We start from the raw sequence: 14,385 nt of genomic DNA, 5'->3' as shown, positions 1-14,385 counted from the left end.
TGCTGAGCGTTCGCAGCGGAGAACCTTGTGGGCCTCAGCTGAGGGAAGCTGCCTTGTTCAAGGTGACGGCCCTCCCCTGGGGAAGCCCACACCCAATGTCTGGTCAAGGCCGAGGACAAACGCAAATTGCCTCTCTCTGCCAGATCTCTGAATGGTGCTGGGTCGGCACCAGCCCGCCTGAGCTTCGATTCGCCTGAGCTTCAGTTCTCCGTGAGTCCCGTTTCCCTGATTCCGAGAGCTCCCAGTCTGTGTCCCAGGCCCAAACGAAGGCATTCCCATAACTTAAATGCTAAATTTTAAATTTCAAACATAAACATGCACGCATCCCTGAGATTCTGCCCTTTGTCGAAGCCCGTGGAGGGGCAGGCACGCTCTCCTTCTTGCATAAGCTGCGCCTAACAGTGCGTCCCCGGTGACTTTTCTGTGTTGGTTTCCTGAAAGCATGAAAACTTAAAGACCCTTGGAGAACAACCCACATGTGGAACCCCTCTGAATTTCTTACCCCTTCCCCCAACCTTGAACAGTTATCTCACCCACAGCTAATGCGACATTTAAATTTTTTCGACTGTAATAAGATACATATAATACCTAACCATTAGAACCATTTTTAACTTTTCAGCCCATTAAGTATATTCATATTGTGCAACCGTCACCACCATCCATCGCCAGAACCCTTCGTCTCACGAAACTGACACTCTGTAACCATTCAGTAATAACTCCTGACCACCCCCCACTTTCCCTCCACCCCTGGCAACCACTATTCTACTTTCTGTCTCTAATTTAGTGACTGATCTTTATTAAGTCTTCCCAAAGCCTTCAAAACTTGATTTTGGCATTCTGTTTGCTTAATATTTAATTAAATTACATAAATACAATAGCAAGTCCAACGGGCATAAATAGGCTTGAGAACAAACAACATACACAGGCTGGGGGGCAAATACACATCAGTTCGTAGGAGAAGCATAGGAGAGAAGCCCCCCAGCATAAGGCTGCCGTGTGCCCACCGGATTGCTCGGCATCAGGACTGTGAGTTTCCTTTATGCTGGCGAACTGGTTAAGAGAGCTTCTTCTACTAAACAAAAATAGACATCGCTAGCATTTTTTTTTTATTTTATTTTTTTTAGTGTACAGTCTGATGAATTTTATTTTAATAAATTTCATTGAAGCATAATTTATATACAATAAAAAAGACCAATTTTAAGTATACTATTTGACGAGTTTAGAAAAATACGCACAATCACGTAACCACCACCACAGCCATGACACAGAAGATTTTGGTTACTCCCCAGATGCCCTCCCGCTCCTTCGATTTCCATGGCTTTTCCCCACTGTCAGGCTGGGCAACTGCCAATAGATTAGATTCTTTTTTCTAGAATTTCTTATCAATGGAGCAATACAGCATTTTGTATCTTCTGTATAGCTTCTTTTACTCAGCATAATGGTTTTGAGATTCACCTATGTTGTTGCCCGTATTGGTAGCTCTTTTATATCGCTGCATAGCATGACATCGCTAGCATTTAATGAGCACCTACTATGCGCCAGTCACTGTGAGAAGCACGTGACATGCATCATGTCACTTAATCTCCATAATCCACGAGGCAACTATCCTTGTCTTCATTTTATGTACAGGAAACCTTTGTTTTCTACCGGCATCATGCAAAGTGAGAAAATATGCCACATCTAGGTTTTATCAAAAACTGTAATTTAACAAACAAGGGAGGCACTGAAGGCCTCACAGGAAAGGAGTGTGGGTAGGACAATCTGCAATTGTTATTTGTTTACACAGGATTGATTTCACTTAATGAAAGACAGATATTTGTAAGAACTGAAGTCAGACATTTTAATTATGCGATCAGATTAGCACAAAAGAGGGAGTAAGCTGGAAAGTTTGTAGACTATAATAAAAGCTAAGTGTGTTATGTCTCAAGATAACTCTTTCAATCAAAATAAAAAAGGAAGCCGGCACATCTGAAATAATTCATAGTCAGACAGAAAGTGACTAATCAAAGAGGTCTCATTACAACCATCCATATCAACACCCACATGGAAAAACCAAGCTGCAGTTTTATTAGAAGTATTTCCCCAGGAAAATAATGCATGAATCTGTGGTTGTCTATTAAGAAGAAAAGTGAATGACATTTCAAACAGATACAGACATGAAAAGCAAACCCCCAAAAGAAAGACTTAAGATTGCCAAATCATAAAATCCTAGTGAGTAGAAGCAAGCTCCAGGCAACAGCCTACGGGAGACCTGGCAGACAGAAGGGCCGTTCCCCCAGGACAACACACCTTCTACATCTGCAAACAGGAGGTCACCCGTTGCTCCCCTCCTCAGCCAGGACACTGGGATACAGACAGCAGCAGGGATTCCCAGCGCAACAGCACTGCAGAGAAAGGCTGCCGGGCCAGTTGGCTCTTTTCTGTCCAACAATCCACGGAGTGGACACCAATAGAACCACATCTAAGGACCAGGCTCCCTCCCAGATATTCTGCGACAACTTCTGTTTCGTGGAACCATCTGACCTGGAGGCCCATTTCTGGACAGAACACCTTCCCTGTGGTCCCACAGACACATCCCAGATGGGCGGCGTCATCCACCCTGCACCTGCTCCTTTCCCCATGTTCTACGTCATACCACCATTCGCACAGACTCCTCCACTCCTCCACGCTCCTACCTCCCTCCATCACACACCTGTCACCAGGTCCTGTGGATTTAGACATAAAATATCCCTTGACTTCATCTGCTCTTCCCTTCTCCCTTAGTTTAGGGCCTAGACTCTTGCTTAGAGGACTCTTCTTAGCAATGCTCAGTGTGGCCAGGGGGTCTGATATCCGATCTTTCATTTACTGAGCTCCCACTTCATATCTAAATACCATGTTTGATTCCTTCATCAACCAGGGCAAGATCCCTGGGGAAAAATGGGAAAAGATAAAGGGACCTTCCCATAGCACTTCAAATTTATTTTTTGTTAATCCTCACCCAAGGATAATGTTTCCATTGATTTTTTTTAAGAGAGAGAGAGAGAGAGAAACATTCATGTGAGAGAGACACATCGATGGTTGCCTCCTGAGAGAGAGAGAGAGAGAGAGAGAAACATTCATGTGAGAGAGACACATTGATGGTTGCCTCCTGTATGCAACCTGACTGAGGCGGGGAATGGAACCTGAAACCCAGGTACACATGCCTTTAACTGGGAATCAAACCTGCGACCCTCTGGTTTGAAGGCTTACGCTCTAACCACTGAACCACGCCGGCCAGGTCACTGGTTCCATTTTTGGAGCTGTTATCCTTTAATTGTACGATGCTCCTCTGAAGGCTTGTTTTTTGGACACCTGTCTTCTAACCACCCATGAGTACCAGGTAAGTGGTGCTCACTGGTTCCTCGGGAAATTGGGCAGGTTTCTTAAACTCCCTCCCGCCTCCATTGAGTAGGCTCCCCAGAGAGGGTAAACTCTGAACTGTATTCTAGATGGGGAGAGCTTGTAGTGTGGAATGCAGAGAGAAAAGGCATCTTTTGATGCTAACACTTCAGGATTTTTACCACCACACCTCATTATCTTATACAAGAAAATAAAAAGAAAATACTAGCAGGCACTGGGAATAATACGGTGGGAAACAGAAATTCTGATATCCACCTTCTATTTGTGGATAAGAAATGAAATAAATAACTTGGCTCCCAGACACTTTCAGATCCTAGACAAAGCGTCAAAGGCTTTGTTTTATGTTTATATTGGCTGTGGTGGTTTTAAAACACGTCCTCAAATTCTTTCATGTTCCCCCAGCAGTGGAGCCTGAGCGCCCGCCCCTTAACTGTGGGCCCTGCGCTTCCTCCTGCTCTCCCCGTCCTGAGTCACCTGCTTTGGGGGAACGCCAGATGCCATGTCGTGAAGACATTCAAGAAGCCCTGACGATGACCTCTTGGAACTCGAAGATGAAAGTCTTTGACTCGTTGTGGAGAGAAACCGAGGCCTCCTGCAAACAGCAGGCACTAAATGCCAGGCGCCTGAGTGAGCCATGCCAGGAGTCCGTCCTCCAGCCCCATTCAGCTTTCAAATGGCCCAAGCGCCCGCCAGCGTCTTGAATGTGACCTCATGAGAGGACCTGAGCCGGGACCACAGACTATGCCACGCCCGGATTCCTGACCCACAGGTGAAGTGCTAAATGTTCATTGCTTTAATGTGCCTAAGAGTCGGGGTAATTTGTGGCTCAGAAATATAGGGAGACCTCGGACATATTGCGGGTTTGGTTCCAGACCACCGCAATAAAGTGAGTACCTATTGCAATCAAGCAAGTCAAAGGAGGGTCTTGCCTTAGGTTTGTTTAAAAAAATGCAGTATCTGTGAATGGTGATCAAGCAAAAAGCGCAATAAAAAGAGGCAGGCCTGCAGATAACGAAGACACAGGTCAATAGGCTATTAGCGGTAAGTGTTTGTATTCAGGATAGCATGATTTTCTTAGAAAACAATTCCCTCAATTTCTTTCCTCTGGAGCATAGAAACATGACATGCATAATCGCAGGTTGTGAGACAACACAGAGTTAATGATGGTTCCGCTTCATTCCCCCCAAAGAAAGAAACTATAGTTTAAAATACTAGAATTACGTAACTGCAGAAGCGTGATGGGTTGTGACTTCTTAAAATGCAATTTAAAACACAGGTATATGAACATATACTTGTAAAGGATGTGATTGTCTGACCACTATGAAACTAATACACTTGAAACTAATACAAAATCATATTGAATGTAAAGTGTAACTGAAAAAAAGTGTGTGATACTAGAAAAAAATAAAAAAACAAGGTATATAATAGGCAATGACTTATCACAAAATTGTAAGAATTGGGCAAATAGAGCAAAGTAGTCTTAGCCACGATTATTAGGTAACAAACCATGAGTTTTGAAGTTTATTAGGACTGGTGATTTTGGGCACTTAAATAATTTATTTCATGTTTTTAAAAATACAGATTTTTGTTTTGCCCTGGCTGGTAAGCTCAGTGGTTAGAATGTCACCCCACACACTGAGGGGTCACAGGCTCGATTCCCAGTCAAGGGTACCTTTCTGGGTTGCAGGCTTGATCCCCAGCCCTGGTTGGGGCACATGTGAGAGGCAACCAATTGATGTGTCTCTCTCACGTTGATCTCTCTCTCTCTCTCCCCCCCCCCCCCACACCCTTTCCTCCTCCCCTTCCAGCTTCTCTAAAAATCAATGGGGAAAATATCCTCAGATGAGAATTAACCAAACAAGCAAAAAAAATATTTTTTTATGGATAGAGTGAACTCGTATTTAAAGTTTCAAGGTGTTGCATCTGCAGCAAACATAAAGGGCACTTCATTCTCATTGATATTTATCTCAAAATTTGGATTCACTTTATTTACAAATGTTTATTTGTATACCCAGTTTCTGCCAGACATTACCCTGGGGCCGGGAATGAACTGCGAGAGACCAAAGGAGTGCAGGGCGTCTTCGAGAACCAGAAGGTCAAAGCATACTTCTCAATTCTGAAAAGCACAACACAATTTTCCTGTTGTTACTACAGCACACTCTCTCAGGAGCTATCAATCTGGGGCGTTTTCAGAAAGATACAATCAACAAAGAAAAAGCAAGGTAGTTGTAAAAAATGTCTTTGAAGCTATTTCAGTTGTTGCTGTCAGAAAAAAACGTATGAATTTAAAGTCTAGTAGGCATAAAATAAGCTTATAGAAAACACTGGTTTTGGAATCCAAATCAGTGACCTAGAAATAAATCTCAGGAAGGGACGAGGGAAATCCTGAAAGAGTAGAATCAAAGAAAATAAAAATGCTGGTGCCAAATGGTTTGTAAAAATGATGTTTGGGGCTTCGGTGGAGAAATAGGTGCATTTTACATCTACAGGTACTAATAACACGCTGGCAGTTTGTTCCATAACACTGGCTGGGTAGGGAGTGGGTTTCCGCCAAAGGTGCTTATTGCTGGAAATACCTGAAGGATCCTGTGTTACCAATAACACAAACTCCTCTCCCTTTGCAGAGTCTCTGCCAGCAGGCACCTCCGTCCACCACTCTTCTAAGTTCTCCAAGGTCAGCATGGCGCCCTCTGTCCCAAATCTTGGATTTCTTGACACCTCCGGTCACCATGTCTTGAAACACCGCCTTCCCTCTGTCTCTATGAAACCGTAGGTTCCTGCTCTCCTCTGACCATCCCCCGTGTCTGGCTTCCCTCCGAACCCTGGGCCTCCTCCCAAGGCCCCACCGGTCCACGTCCCCTTCTAGCCCTCCACACACGCTGACAGGCACCAGGCTTCTCCTATCCACCGAGGCTCCCCAGCCCCCGGAGCTCACCTCGACGGCTCCCTGGGCATTGCTTCCCAATAGCCAATCAGTGTTCGAAGCTGTCTGATTCTTGCTGTGTAACATTTGTAAGATTTGACCTTCCCTTCACATGTCCATCTCCTTTACCCTCAAAACAGGACCTCGATGATTAAGCCTAGTCCAGTGGTCGGCAAACTGTGGCTCGCGAGCCGCGGTTTGCCGCTCTGTTGACTAATGAGTTTGCCGACCGCTCCCCTAGTCAGTTTCAATGCTCCCTGGGGACCAGTCCCTTCATTCTCTGTACATCCTGCGGCCTGGAGCCAGATGAGGGCCGTTCTCACATGTCCCTTCCTTGTCCAGGAATCAGTACGGTCCCTGCTGATGCCAACCTTACCTGGAATGACTTTCCCCTTTGCAAGTCCAATCCAATACTTCCTCCAAGACCCGACAAGAAACTCCTTCTCACGTGAGGCCTTCCCAATGAACCCCCTTCCACAGTGAAGTTTAATTTCCTGTCACATCTGGATCACAGTCTCCCACACCGGCTCTCTGCAACCCAAGGGCAGTGCTTGTAGAGACCTCGGTAATGAGGGGCCGACAACAGGGTCCCCATAAACGTTTGCTAAATTGAACGTAATTATACCACAGCGCTGCCAAAGCTTTCATTTTAATTCTATAAAGACTGAGGGGAAATAGAAAGCACATCTTGTTTCAAATGTAACAGTTATACTTTAATTTCTTAAAATGTAAAATCGGAGATGAATACACACTCAAAGCATTTTGTTTTAATTGGAAATATCACTGGAGCACAATCTTAAGCATTCTTGTCTCTCCTTTGATGTTTTAGAAAGATCTTATCACTCTGAATATAAAGGGGTCTTCTGGCATTTGAGGAGCTCAGGATTGATGACAATGGGTAGACTCAAATATGTGAAGGATGACTTGTGTCCAAAAAAACTGGGGGTCAGAGAGATCTTTTCCAAACGGAAAATGAATTCTGACAGGAAGCAGCCCGCTGGGAAATGAAGGGAGGCTGTGAAAAGCGAGTAATCACGATCAAATTTTAGTTGTGTTGACTGGTCTGAAATACACACGCGGCATCTACAATACATAAGTTGTTCTGCGAAGAATTTTATGCAGAAGAGGAAGCCAAAGATCTTTTCAAATTTGAGCATCCGCATCATCAAACGTGTTAATATGCCACAGGTGAACGGGTCTGTCTTACAAAGTGAGTGACGCTCAAGAGTTCTTTGCTAGGCGTCTAAATCTTACAGCCTTCATGTCAAGGTTAGCTCCCGGGCAGGGTACAGCGGGCAGGAAGCTGGCTATAATAAGATTGTTCAAAAAATCACGTGTGAAAAATGAAAATCACACATGTGTGCTTGTATCTCATTTCCTTTGCATTATTTCTTTCTAATCACACGTGGAAAGTCTTTTTTCATTCATTCACTAAGCATTTATTGAACACTGTTCAAAGGCGACAGATATTCAATGATCTCCGTCCAAAAGGCATTCACTGCCAAACAGGGGAGCTCCCAGGCTCAGTGGAAAGAAATGGAGAGTCAAGGACAGGCAATAACTAAAAGGGGGAAGAAAACACTCAATGGAAAATTTCAGGTTTACTCCTAAATGTATTAAAGGAAGAATAACCCAACAGCTCAATGCTAAACGAAGCCAGTGAAGAACGCGGGCAGCTTGACGGCAGGTTCCGTTCTCTGAAAGGTTCCTGTCTGAACGTGGCAGGCCAAGGCAACAGTGAGTGACGGTCCCAAGCATTTTAAGATGCTGCCAAACAGTGCCTGTGTAGGAACAGTGTTTAGCAACCACCAATAAACTGTCCCTACGTTTATTTCATAAGAAATAACCGTGGATCGTTTTGTTTTCTAGTTTGCTCTTGGCAATACTTTCTTCATCATTATTATGTCATCATAAAACAATTCTGAAAGAGTAACAGGAAATTATTACAGAAACGCTGGAAAAATACACAAGTAGTGGGAAGTGAACCATACGACCAAATCCTAACGATTCTCCGGGAAGTACATTAACAAAGGAAATCGTGAAATTAAACAACATGCTCCCACAATAATTTTAGGGGAAGCAGAATGAAAAAGCAGACTAACCTGGTGGCCCAGAATGGCCTCCCTTCCTTGCCAATGTTTGTGCCTCTCCGCTCTCTGCAGTCCGCCGCCCCCCCCCCCCCGCCCCCACTCCCACCCCAGCAATTGTTCCCTTTCCTGAACTCCTTGTTTCAGCTCAGCCAGTGGAACTAGCAGTGAGTGACTCTTTATTTTCCATGTTTTTGCCTCTCTTCCCAAATAAATCACATGCCGTTCCCTGAGGACAGGAAGTATGCTTCCTAGTTCTCTGGCAACTAGAAAGGCTCTGCACACGATAAATGCTTGTGGAGGAGAACCCAATACGCTAATTTTAGTTTCAATATTTCCGCAAATAGTAACAAAATACAGTTGGTTGCGAAGAAAGGTTAAACATGTTATATGCTATATATTTTGCTTTACTTGGCGAGATTTCTGAGGAATTCAAATGTAGCCCTGTCTTATTTAGACAAGTAAAACTGGTAAGAAATGAAACCATTCCCATTGAAAAAAATGAAGATTCAGTTGTCTGAAGTTTTAAAAATAGTTTTTTATTGATTTGAGAGAGACAGAAGAGGGAGAGAGAGAAAGAAAAACCGATACGAGAGAAAACATCGATCGGTTGCCTCCCATATGCACCTCAACCAGGGACCGAACCCACAACCTGGGTACATGCCCTGACTGGGAATAGAACCACCAACCTTTTGGTACATGGGACGATAGTCAACCAACTGAGCCACACCGGCCAGGGCTATTCTGAATTTTAAAATCTCTTTAAACTTTGATAAGATATACAGAGAACAAAAGATCATCAAACATTTCATTAACCAATAACCTTTCTTTTCATCTCCTTCCCCCTCCTGCCAAACCCCAGTTGATAAAGTAATTCTAATAAATCCAATGAGGAATACTATTTAAAAATTTTAAAATGACAAATAATTTTAAATAATGCATAAGTGTCTTAAACAAATGGGATCTATGCCTTTTTAAAATTCCACCCACCACACCCACACACTTAGCCTATTTAAACTTCACAGACTCTCTGGTTCAAACGCCACAGGTAGGTACAGGCGTGTCAGAGACAAAAATCACGGGGCGATCAGAGCCAAACCAGCAGGTAAGTGACTGTCTGGGTGTGGGGGCGGGGGGAGGCTGGTGTGGGGAGCACACGTTTCAGGGACTCTTAGATGGTCCCACTGTCCACTCCTTTCCCTTCGGTTCTACATTCTACAAGTAGACGTAGACTTAACATACAAATGCCCCTATGCTGCCAGCATTGTTGGGTGCTTCCCGAGAAGCCACTAAATCCTGCTCCCAGTGCCAGCATCCAGGAGCCCCCTGGTTTGGGAGGGAAGGATCCCTCCCACACCCATGGCTGGGGGGTGGGTTAGGTGGGTTAGGGTTGGCTGAAAGTGTCCCTCCCTCAGAGATGCCAGCGAACCCCATCTCATCCTTTGCTTTTCGAACACAGCAGGTGGAGATTTGTGACGATCTAGTTTCAGCGTAAACTGTTTACCCAGGTCTTCTTTCCTGACTCGTCTGTCCCTAAGTACAAGGGCAGGTTCAGGGCTATTTGCTCATCACGTTTACGGGGCCTGAATCTGCTGAAGGATCTCGTGACTTCTGCTCTCTATTTAGTGTGATACCTCTGTCTCCAGGGCCCACGCCTTCTAGCCGGCTTGTGCAAAACTCACACCTACAACGGGTCAGTGACATCCTCAGCCGACACCCCGGTCCTCCCCAGCCCCTCGCTAAACCTCACCTCCACCGGGGAGCTTGGACTGCTGCCTCACCATGTCAGCATTTGGCCTTTTCTAGGACGAAGGAGTTCAGCACAAGGAAGGAATGATGAAAAGCAGGACTGGCTTGGGGGGCGCTCTCCCTGGAGAACAAACTCCACATGGGGCTATTCTGTCTCCTCCTGCCCCAACCTAACTTCCCTCGCTCGGCCTTTAACTCTTATTTCACTGTGTGCTATGCTCTGAATACTCTATACTTGTTTGATTTAATAAGCACTTCATAAAAGTATTTTCTTTTAATACAAATGCCTCCGGGAGGGTTAGGGGTCTATCGGTTATGTACACTGTAGTATGAATTAGTGAAATCAAAATGCCTGCCCACGAACACCTCCCTGAGACCAGCTCGGCTGAGAAAACCAGAGCTCTGATGGACTGGAGACGGGGTGGGGGCCCGGGAGAAGAGGCTGGTGATTTGGGAGCAGAGTGATCCACGGACATGGGAACCTGTGAGAGAGGACGGCACTGAAGAAAGGGGGAGCCTAGAGTCTAAGGCAGGGGAAAGGGCCCCCCTCCTTTCCTTTCTGTATTTTAACACCCACAGGACCCATAGGCATTGGCATGAGTCAACCCCACTAGGGAGGAGAGGCCTGGAAAAATAAGCATCATTTGATTGCACTGTCCAGTCATTACAGTCCAGGTTCCAGATTCAACTTTCCCAAACTCAGGAAACCAATGCCCTCTCTGCTAGCAGCTATTCTTTCACTGATTCTTTCAAAGAGAAAAACTCTGAACGAAGGCCGTAACAACTGTGCAACAAACACCTGTTTAAAGCTATGAGCCGTCTGATCACGGAATCAAAACAACTGGCCCCTGGGGTGAGCCCCAGCACTCAACGAAAATAAAGGCTTCCCTTTTATCACTGTCTGAGGCCTTCGTGCAGTCTACAGGCGGGGGTGGCCTGCAATTCCAAGTAGGCATTCTGTTTCAACTACTAATGCATATGGGGCTGTGCGGTCTTCGGGAAGAGCTCATGACACTTAGACAATATTCCTACTATGAAGAAAGGTATTTTGATTTTGTACCAAGCCCCACCAAAATGAGGCCTGGGTAAGTACGTATCGAGATGAAAGTCCTCCACAGAGTTCTGCAGGGAACTGCCTCCTGTGAGAGGCTCTCCTGAAAGCACTGAGCGAGGCTTCTCTCCCCGATTTCTCTGGTTTCTGGAGCCCGAGGGTTTGTCCCCAACAAGGCTGCCATCAGGAGGTGCCTCCCGGGGCGGGCCCCCTCCTGCTATCTTTATGCTGCACGTCCTTGTTTTGAGTGCTCGGTGAGTCAGATTAAAGTATTTTTTGTTTGTGTATTTTTTCTGTAGCTGAATAAAGATATATTTGCCAACTAAGGATAAAGACACTTCCGACTCTGCCTTTGAAGCGCATTTCCCATTAAGTAATTGACTTCCCTCACAGGGACCAATTATAAGTCAGGAGGAAAGTGACATCCACGCCATTAACTGGAATGCCAGGGACTGAAACGCCATTCAAACCCGCTTCCTTTCTTATAGACACAGATGTGTGCACACACGTCGCGTTCCAGCAGGTTAAAGAAACGTAACCACGTTCAGCGAAATAAAAATATCTCTAATGTGCTTGTTCCCTCCTCCTCCTCCTCCCACTTTAGAACGTTAAATCCAGTTTATAAAACATATGAACTCCCCGGATACCAACGATACCATTTTGGTGAGAAGAAAAGGCATGAAAGTCATTAAAAAGAGGGGTAACGTGATCTTAGAACACCCCCGCTGCAGTCACCCTCCTGGAGGTCACAGAGCTGGGCCCACTTGTCCTGCTACGTAACTTCTGATGGCTACAACGGTGTGGAATTCTCACTTCCTTGGGATAAAAAAAAAAATCTATATGCTCATGTGATGTTATCAGAATGGATTAAACAAGGTTCTGACATTGTTAAAAGCAGGAGTTTTAGAATCCGCAGAACCGAGTTTGCATTCTGCCTAGACCAGTGGTCGGCAAACTTATTAGTCAACAGAGCCAAATATCACCAGTACAACGATTGAAATTTCTTTTGAGAGCCAAATTTTTTAAACGTAAACTTCTTCTAACGCCACTTTTTCAAAATAGACTCGCCCAGGCTGTGGTATTTTGTGGAAGAGCCACACTCAAGGGGCCAAAGAGCCGCATGTGGCTCGCGAGCCGCAGTTTGCCGACCACGGGCCTAGGAGAACAAGCTAAAATAATTTTAATTCATCTTAACTTAGGCAAATATGAGAACAATTAAATTGTAACAAAATTCATACCTACTAAGAAAGGTCAATCACTCAACCTCTCCCCCACCACCCCAGTATTTCTCCCGTTAAGGTGGGTAGATATACCCTTTTCCTGTTGGATCCTGAGGATTCTTAAGAGAAGACATTATCCTCCACTCTACCAAAATCCACATAGGAACCTAACAGATGTTGTGTAATTCATAGCAATCCAATAGTTCTAACTATAAACTAAATTTCCCAAAGCGGGTCGTAAAAATTTATTACATACCAAAGAATGAATACATGTAACGATAGCTGCATTATGAAGCAGGATAATAAAACCAAAACTTGTGAACCCACCCCCAACGTAGGAACCAGAAAATGGCCAATATTATTGTAGCTAGCTGCGTGCTCCCTTCCTGATCTCAGCCCTGTGCCTTGCCTTCAGAAGTCATCACTCTCCTCAATTTTGCATTTATCCTTCCCTTGCTTTTCAAAATAATTATTTTTCCAAATATGGACCTTGAAATGCATATTGTTTAATTTGGCTAAACAATTTGAGGCCTTATTTCCAAATGGGTCTAAAGTTTGTACTACAGGGTGTAGGAGGGGCTGGCCTCAGCAGCTGACATTCTTCCTTAACAAGTGTCATGTGCCTGCCCTGACCCCACTCGTAGCAGTCACCGATTACCTTCGTTCTCACTCAGGACAGTGTCTGCCTTTGTAGCTGCTGTCGGAAATGGGTTGAGAACCTTCTGCTCACCCGATAGGAATCTTTGTGTTAGTGGTTACAACGGAGCGGACACTCTTGCCTGGAGGAGAGTTGCAACAGCCCCAACACTGTCTGGGCTGCTGTCTGTGCATCTACAGCCACCACCTCCCCAATTCCCCTTCATTAACAACTAACAAAGCAGAGGACCCTTACTGCCTGATTGACCATATAATTTGGTCAACACATTCATTACTAATTCCCACGGACTTCCTTCCAGTCCTCGTAGGGACCATGGTTTCCTCATCCTTCTTCCAGGAAACCATGTCACGGTCGGCAACCCATCCTCATTGATGAGACGGATCTGAGAATTCAGCCTCCTCGCAAGCTATCAAGGAGCCTGCCACAGTCTCACGGTTGCTGGCAGAAGACCCAGGACAACTGGATCATAGACAAAGGACTTCACTGCTCAGGGCATAGCAAGCAGCATGAGGATCGGCACATTTTTTTCAGTCCCTCTCCGCCCCCCCGCCCCCAATTCTATGTGGGATGCAGACACGCCCCGGTAGATGCCTGCACATACAGAGGGTGTGTTACAGGAGAGGAATCTTCCTAAACCAGTGGTCGGCAAACCGCGGCTCGCGAGCCACATGCGGCTCTTTGGCCCCTTGAGTGTGGCTCTTCCACAAAATACCACGTGCGGGCGCGCGCGTACAGTGCGATTGAAACTTCGTGGCCCATGCGCAGAAGTCGGTTTTTGCTCTCAAAAGAAATGTCAATCGTTGTCCTGTTGATATTTGGCTCTGCTGACTAACGAGTTTGCCGACCACTGGCCTAAACCATTAGTAAGCATGCCTGCTTCTTGTTCTAGAGCAAGGGTAGGGAACATCCGGCCCGTGGGCCCTATAAGGCCCGCAAAATCATCTGGTGCGGCCCTGCCAAGGCATTAGGGGTGAGTCCATTCAGTATTTGACCACATGGAGCAGGCTAATTTTTAAGTGGATAATTTTGGATGGCCCACAAATGTCAAAAATATCCAAATGGCCCTTGGCAGAAAAAAAAGTTCCCCGCCCCTGTTCTAGAGGGAGACCCTAACTCTGTCTTCCCAGGCTGTTCACCACACAAACGTCCTTGAAAAGGCATTCGGGAACAAAGGGCAGTCAGCGCCTCACTCCCAAGATGTGCGGAAACGAGAGAGGTCCGGCGAGTCCCCACAGTCTCCCATCACCTGCTATCCTTTAAAGTTCCTGTTAATTTTTTTTTTTTATTGTATGATTGCTTTTAAATTCTATCTTGAG

General features: G+C 45.4%; 1 protein-coding gene across 1 annotated transcript in view; it reads right to left on the bottom strand.

Moving 5' to 3' along the window:
* EFCAB11 (EF-hand calcium binding domain 11) overlaps positions 1–14,385 on the bottom strand; it is a 129,977-nt gene that overhangs the window by 39,979 nt on the left and 75,613 nt on the right. The gene's annotated exons all lie outside the window — the stretch shown is intronic.

Source organism: Eptesicus fuscus, chromosome 5 (assembly GCF_027574615.1).
Source record: "Eptesicus fuscus isolate TK198812 chromosome 5, DD_ASM_mEF_20220401, whole genome shotgun sequence".
Classification (NCBI taxonomy): Eukaryota; Metazoa; Chordata; class Mammalia; order Chiroptera; family Vespertilionidae; genus Eptesicus; species Eptesicus fuscus.
This window is presented reverse-complemented; position numbering and strand designations above follow the sequence as displayed.